Genomic DNA, 8,684 nt, shown 5'->3' with positions numbered 1-8,684 from the left:
ATGCAAGGTGGGGGATGAGGAGGAAGGGGAGGATGGCAAGAAAGAGGATTTTTTATTGGACACTGTAGTACAGTGCATTGTAGGCTGTATACTGTACAATACTGTAAACAAATCGTATGGCCCTGAACATTGTGCTTTCCATTTGTTTACAGTATTGACTGCTCAATAGATTTTGACTGGTGCAAATTCATATCAACAAAGAACAAGAATCAAAGGACAAGTTTGTGAGATGCAGGATACTGTAAAAATAGAGGTACAAGGAGGAGGAAGAACAAAAAAATGCAAAGAGCAAAGCAAAGTAGTAATTTCTACTTGATGTTTCCTGTGTGGAGGCGAAAGTTTGATTTTCAAGGAGTCAGAGGTTTTGTAAATAGTGCTTGTAAATAGGGTTTTGTGTTTAATGCTTTAAGGAAATGGAGCAAAGTTTCAGAAATTGTGTTTTAGCAATTGAAAAAAACTGTAATTGTTGTCACTTGTGTTTACCAGTATGGATGACATGTGCATTAGAGTTCAGAATGTGTTTTGAGAATGCGAATGTGTTTAGAGTTTTGCTGAAAAGTGTAAGTGGGATCTGCAAATTGTGTTTTACCATGTGAAATGGTTTAAGGTATTGACAACAGACTGAACAATTAGCTAAATGAGTTCAGGCAACTGAGAACCTTCTTCAGCCAATGGGTTTTAGTGTTTTAGCAACTGAGAAAAACTGTGAAAAACTGTAAAGTATTTCATAATGAGGGGGGAACTAATGTAGCCTAAGGTGTCTCTTATTTCATGTTGAGGTTTGCTTCCCAGCATGCATTGCAAGTCAGTTGCCTCGTTTATAGGCTATTATTGTTATTGATTTTGAAACAATATGGTTGAAACAGTTTAGCTTAGGCTCAACTCTTACTGATTTTTTGAACAATAAATTGAATAGTTTATTTTTTTTTAAAAAGAAACCGTGGATGTGAAACTACTAGTTCTAATCCAGTATAAAAGTCCAGCTGACAATTCCATTGTGTATCTTGTTGGAGGACATAAGCCTGAATGGTTGAAAATCAGCTACACACATAAGGTAAGTTCATACATAGATTGTATGCAATTAATAGCAAAATGGATAACCATGAAGATGGGATCTGATGTTACATAGGTTGTCTCTCTCCCACAGTAACAGTAATATCATCTGGATCAAAGCATTCGCTGTGCCTACAGGTATTAATTGGCCTATGTACAAGTGCTGTAAGAAGGGTAGTTGTCATGTAAGGCACATACTATAATTTTATTATTGTTGCGGTTACGGATTGGCAAGTTACGTTGCGGTTACGTAATAAAACCTTTCACTTGCGACGTTGCCGCAGTGTCGCCTGCAGTTGTTGTTAAGGACTGGCGACGTCGGTAACTTACGTTACGGTTACGAAATGGCACCTTTCAATTCCACGTTGCTACAACAATGTTGCAGATACGGATTGGCAACGTTGGGGAGTTACGTTGCGGTTACGAATTGTCATCTTTCACTTTGCATGTTGTGGCAACGTTGCTAAACAGGACTGGTGGCGTCGGTAACTTACGTTATGGTTACGGAACAGCAACTTTCAACTCCACATTGCTGCAACGTCACCTGATGTTGTGGTTACGGAGTGGCGAGGTTGGGGAGTTACGTTGCAGTTACGAATTGTCACCTTTCACTTTGCATGTTGTGGCAACGTTGCTTAAAAGGACTGGTGGCGTCGGTAACTTACGTTACGGTTACGAAACGGCACCTTTCAACTCCACGTTGCTGCAACGTCACCTGATGTTGTGGTTACGGAGTGGCGACTTTGGGGAGTTACGTTGCGGTTACGAATTGTCACCTTTCACTTTGCATGTTGTGGCAACGTTGCTGAACAGGACTGGTGGTGTCGGTAACTTACGTTACGGTTACAAAACGGCACCTTTCAATTCCACGTTGCTGCAACGTAACTTAATGTTGCAGTTACGGATTGGCAACGTTGGGGAGTGACGTTGCGGTTACGAATTCTCACCTTTCACTTTGTATGTTGTGGCAACGTTGGATACGACGTTGTGGCAATGTATTTTGGGTCATTCAGTTACATTGCAGCAACGTACTCGCAACGTAACTGTGCTAGCTGGGGTGTCCACACCAATGTCAAATTACGACTGAAATGTCCCCACCAATATTCAGGTTGAAATGTGGAAAAAAGCGCTCGCATGCGCTACACAAAGAGTTAAATCATTTCTCACTTCAGTGCTGCGGATCATCTCGTACAGATCTTGTAATGTGCAGCCTATAAGGGTAAATCGCGCTGATTTGAAGTTACCTATAATAACTACCAGTGTGCCGCAGTCTCCTGCGCAGCATGGCGCACTACAAGGCGAAGTGCGTCCAAATTCACCCATTCTTCTCTGTTGAACTCCTCGAGAAGTAGGCTACTCATCATGTGTCAAATGAAAGAGCTTTTTCTCAGCTTCTAAACGGTGCTAGCTAGCCACTATTTGCTGTGATAAACAGTTCGCGAGAAAAATAACTTCAAGAGATTTAATAATTATTCTCTGCGCCATCCCCACATCCATTCGTCTCGGTGGAATATCGTAGGCCTACACACTCTTCAGGCAACACATGACAAACCATAGGCCTATATCAGAATAAACAGCAGACCTTACCGAACACAAAGGTGTAATGCATTCCCGTGTAGTTAGCTGTTCCAGAGTAATCCGGTTTTGAAATAAATTGTAGCAAAATTCAACATGGTCTTTCAGCTTTAAGTATTTCCTAAAACTGAGCTGTGCTTACATCGCCTAGATAGCCTATCTGTAATTATTAGAGTCAAGAGAATATACAGGCACCTCACGGTTAAGAGTTTGTCAATGAAGCCTTAATGTTTTCTTTTCACAAAATGCTAAGCATGCATGTATTTAGGTTTCTTAAAACTGAGCTGTGCTTAAATGGGTCAATGCATGATTTCATAACAGACCAAATAGAAAATAAATGTTAAATGTTAAATATAGCCTACATATCTGTATATTAAAATCAGATTATGTAGGCTACACAGTATAGTTAGATCAAGTTGGACAGTAGCACATTATAATCATGGATAGTAGTTAGACAATAGCACATTTTAATCATTTTATATATCTATAGTGGCTGGTGAAAGAGTTGAGGGGGGGGGGGGGGTGTTAGTGGGTAGTGTCCCCACCAAAGCTCAGACCAAACCTACGCCCTTGGTTCCTGGGTTTCCAGGATTTTGGGTCAACATAAAAAAAAACTAAAAATTAAATAAAATTAAACTTGCTGATTGATGGGTTCAAGGAACCAGCTGTGGAATATCCATCCTTGTTTCAGCTCAAAGCATAGTGTCGGTTTCAGTGAATATGATCAAAAAAATCTTGCCAACTGCAGCTTTAAATGACTTGACCTGATTCTTTCTGTGGATCTTAATGGGCACTGAGGAAGCAATAATATAATTGCTAATTTTTCATAATTACTATTTCAATTGTTTCATATCAAAATTCTCTACTTAAAATGTGTGTAGGAGCCACGAAGGTATTATTATTATTATTATATACAATCAGATTATTATGTAATGCTAAGTAATATAGTTTAATGGTTTATATTTGGGTTACTTGGGTTATTATATTTCGTTAGTTTTTGTTTAATTTGCATATTACCGTAATTGGGGACGGTAACATTTAATTAATTTAATGGCAGGTGCACAGGCACAGGCGGAAGTGGCCTAACTAGAGAGAGGGTGAGTTACGGGGAGGCCGTATTTCTTGTTGACCGCTGTTACGCTGTTACGCTGCTGAACAATGTTTAGCCTACATTTTCTTTTTACTTTGAGCACGTTATTATCACTGGATTACTGGATTAAGTTGGACTATCTTTTTCAATAAACCCGTCAAACGCATCTGGATGTCAGCGGATATTTTGTTTGGAACAGCGCGTCATACAATCAGCACACCCATACCTTAGCCTCTCAGCGACTAATTGGCTTTTTGGATGGATACAAGTCGCTACAATGTGTTTTATGTAGTTTGTGGAGTACTGATTCAGACACGTCACATCCATAACATGAAACTGTCACATCCATAACGGCAGTTTTTTCCAACATAATGCATTACGAAAATGACTCATAGTTTCAATATGTTCATTCAAGTCTCCTTCATCACGGTTTCGGCAGTTTCCTTCAAAATTCAGTGTTTGTAGAAAACCTGTAATCTCTCATAAAAGTTTGTGTATTTCATGTCACATCCATAACGATGATAAAATGCCTTGTATTCTTAGGATAGAAATGATTATATAAAATTTGAGGATTTGTCAGTATTCAGAGGACAGAGCTTACATTAAAAGTTATGCAAATGAATTCACTGATACTAATTTTGCCCGTTTACCAATATGAGTCCAACTGTCACATCCATAATGCTGGAACTGCCCAGTATCACTTAACTTTAATCCCGAGTTAAGGCATTGTGTAGATTCAATATATCTAGATGGCCTAGATATGTCTAACATGCTTCGTAGTAAGCCTATAGCCTACCCTAGTCTTGCATAATCAAGCCTGTGTATGTTGCGCTCCGTGCAAAACCTATAATGATGAAATATTTGCCCAAAGAAATTTGTTCAGTCCAAAGTTCGTCTGTAAGAAGTTTTGCACTTGCCCGCAAGTATATGGAGTCAAAACAACACCATAAAGATTGTGTGCCCGTGAAAAGATATTCACATGTGTAATAGTTTTAGAGTTAGTTGTAAGAGAGAATAGTTGTAAGAGTTTTGTCTTCGAGGATATGATTTGGACAAGTGTACTACAAGTGTAGCTGTGGAATTAATTTGTCTGTGTGCAAAAAATGCATACCTGCAGACATATTTTGTGCACTTGTGAAAACATTTGTCCACAGGGATTTAGTTTGAATGTGTGTGGAACAGCTTTATAGCTACAGGCAATAAAGGAACTTATGTCTTTGTGCATACAATTAGGCTCAATTGGGAGAAGTGCGACATCTACTGTATCTTTCGTGTGCAAACTGGATCTACGAAGCTACAAAACTTTTTTAGACACGAATTTTGGCAGTGTTTTGTCGTCATTTCTGAAGAGCCAATCAGCACATTGCATCGCCTACTGACTAGCCAATCAGGGGACGTCCTGGGTTACATCTCTCCGCCAGGGTCGGCGGGCACCATAGCACGCACAGGCAGGCACAGAGCTAGTGAACTTAGGTCTTAAATCTAACAACTTATAACATTTTTTTTGATGGAAAAGTGGTGTTTAATTTCCATAATCTTTGTTTAGTGAATGTATAAAATCGTCAGTTTGTAAGCAAAGAATCAAGAATAAGAAATCAAGAATTATGATCTTTGAGTTTGTTTATCGTTACCTAGCAACCGAGGCCTTAAGTGTTAAAAATTATAGCAGTTTCACTAAAAGATATGCTGTAGCACAGTGGTTAGAGGAACAAGCTTTGATCTAAGGATCATTGGTTCAAATCCAGCATCAATCATTCTGCCAATGTTAGTTTTGGACCGGATATTTACATGCCAACACAAAAGGTTGTAAAAGTAGCCAAATAAGAGTTTGTTATTATTATTATATACCAACCCACCCGACCCACCAATATGTGCATTACATATCAACCCATGGAAGGCATAGCCTGAAAAAAACACTTACACCTAGGGTTGCCAACTTTCTTTACTTTCAGCCCCCCCCCCACCCCCAAACAAAAAAACACTGTTTATTCAGATGATAATAATGACAAAGTAACTTTGTTTGTAAATATAATTTTCTTAAGAAATACTACTGATTTGATATTTATTTACTTATACTTATTTATAAATGGTGCACTGTCACTTTTTAAGAACATCGTCTACTACACATTCATAAGATTTTGCCAGCTCCATTTAAATGGATAGTCAACACACAAACTCTAACATTGTTTGTGCCACATGTATAGCACAATATTAACAATGATAAGTATACTATTAAGTTGGTTTAAACAACCTTCATTCCTTTGGAAATAGAAGCATGTAATGAGATGATGCTAGCTAGATATTTTCTGTTTGCAATTATGAACCTGGTAGCCACCTAGCTATCTGAGTGGAATATATTTCAATTGGCATATCATGTGCTTCACGTACATTACCTGAAGCACGATATGCCAATTGAAATATATTCGCCACATGATATGCCAATTAATATATTACGTTGTAAATGCTTAGTTAAAGGGAAACAAATTATTGAAGACTTCAAGACTCACAAATTCCATTACACAAATGCAAAGACCACTCTTCATATTCTATCACAGTGCGTGCAGCCTGTCAAAGTCCTCCCTTGTAGTGAATGTGACCGGCATAATTCACCTTTGTTATTAAGTGTGGTTCTACACACCGTTCATATTAAACACAGCACTTTGTTCTGTCTGTAGTTACTTCATGTAAGTATAACTGTTCAGGGATCGCGGTCCCTTTAAATGTTATGAACGTGTGATGACGTGTAGGCCAGTGCAGCGCCATTTTTGATTTCAGTGTTTTTCCCATAGACATAATATACATAGACGCCGCATCGACCGCTGCTCCCTACTAGCGCTGACGAGATTTGGAGCCGCCATCTTGGACCGGTCATCCACTCCACTCCGTGTAATCTGTTTGGCCAGTGCAATGAGCTGTCAGCACACTTAATTAATCATATCTCACTGAATACCGAACAGATTTTCACGCGGTTTTTTTTGCTGCAAAGGTCATACATGTAGCTATGATACAGGCCACATTGTTCGAAAATACAAAATACAACCAATAGTACGGTAATGTTAAATCTTACTTGTGAAAAGTAAATCCCCCGAGTATGGTCCGCCGATTTGAGCAGGAACATGCTGCACAGTGCTGTCATCTTGTGTTTTCTGCTGCAACGCAATGAGGAGTATGACCGGTCCAAGATGGCGGCCGCATTTCTTGTTTCCAGCAGCCAATGCGGCGTCTATGTATATTATGTCTATGGTTTTTCCTATCAAAATAAACGACACACGCATTTGTGTGCTCAACGTGATAAATTGTCTCTTGCGATTTACTGCAATTTCCACACCCTCACATTTTATAAATGGTCAGTAGTGGGAACTGGATAACTCTGCAATCTTGTCTAGCGTTGTTTTTGTTGTTCTCATGATTTCCCTTTAAAAGTTTATCTTATTAAAAAGGAGAAATCCATTATCAATAATGACAAGCCAGCTGGAACCTGCCGCGTGCTCAGACGCGTTCCCAATTAAAACTAGATAGATAGATAGATAGATAGATACCAAAGGAGAAATTCAAGGATAACGTTGATAGATAGATACCAAAGGAGAAATTCAAGGATAACGTTGATAGATAGATACCAAAGGAGAAATTCAAGGATAACGTTGAAGTTAGATCTAATGGAGACTGAGAGAGTACCCAAAAAGTATCATCCTTATGTAAGATGCTGTTGGTGCGTTTTGACATTGTAAACATTCTCTAAGAAGAGTGAAAAGAAGTTTGCAGTAAAGCTACTCTGGCTAAATTGTGGTGCTCCCTGAGCGGGTCTGTCCCTTGGTGCCCTACGCACAGTGCGAGATGCGCGTGGTGGTAGCAGCGGCACTGGACACTTTGTATAGCCTACTATTGGCCACGGACAACTAGACAAGGCCGATGATACCCAAAATACGGGATGTCCCGGACAATTCGGGACTGTTGGCAACCCTACTTACATCCCAATAATGTTCGAATGACTGAATAAAAACATTTATCCTGCAGAGGAGTTGCTGCTTACATGTCATGAATCTTCATCTGTACTTCATGTTTGCCTCTCGCCTCATCACTTTTGTCATTGTGAGATGTATTTAATAATATCTTTATTCTAATTATGTTTCCCATTGTAATCGAATAATTTGTAATGTTTTGCATGGATGTGTGCTGGTGCGTTCATGGATGAGAGAAGCAGGGTGCGTGGTGCACACACTCATATCACTGCGTTCTTGTGGCGTAATTTTAGCTAGTGTATGATAGCAATTTTTAGACAATGCACCAGACCCCTCCTTAGGTTGTTAATTGCCACCCTTAGCATGTTACTCAAAAAAGAGACGTGCGAGATAAGAATACATTTTGCGCTGGGATAATAATCTGCTTTCCGCCAGGCACCGGTTTGCTAAAATAAGGCACAATGTATTTATATGGGAGAAATAAACATCTCTGATTAGGACCAATCCCTTAGCCCTTATTTAAATTATGAACCTATTGTCTACAAACAACATGTCTTCCTAATATTCAGACATTGAAATTGTATTTTCCAACAAAATAAATAAAGAGAAAAATAACTTTGTTTATAGTCTGTCCCCAGGTAGCATTCTGACATTGGGCCAACATTGGCCCAAGGTCACTGGTTGTGTTGGCCCAACATTGGCTGCTGACGGTGGCCCAATGTTGGCCCAACCATTTAATTAGACCATCAGCAGACCTTTAGCCAACCCTAACCCAACCATATGCCAACTTAAAAAGCCTACCCAGCCAACCCAAAATACACCTTACCAACGCTATGCCAACCCGAAACCTACCTTTCGAACGTTGGCCCAACCATTTCATAGACCTTTTGCCAACCCCAACTCAGCCATGCCAACTTAAATAGCATACCTATGCCACCCCAACAATTACACCTTATCAACACTATGTCAACCTTCTAACCTTAAGCTGACTGCTTATTTCAGCAGAA

The sequence above is a fragment of the Alosa sapidissima genome, chromosome 14, assembly GCF_018492685.1.
Source record: "Alosa sapidissima isolate fAloSap1 chromosome 14, fAloSap1.pri, whole genome shotgun sequence".
Classification (NCBI taxonomy): Eukaryota; Metazoa; Chordata; class Actinopteri; order Clupeiformes; family Clupeidae; genus Alosa; species Alosa sapidissima.
The sequence above is the reverse complement of the archived record's forward strand: the minus strand, read 5'-3'. Positions refer to the sequence as shown.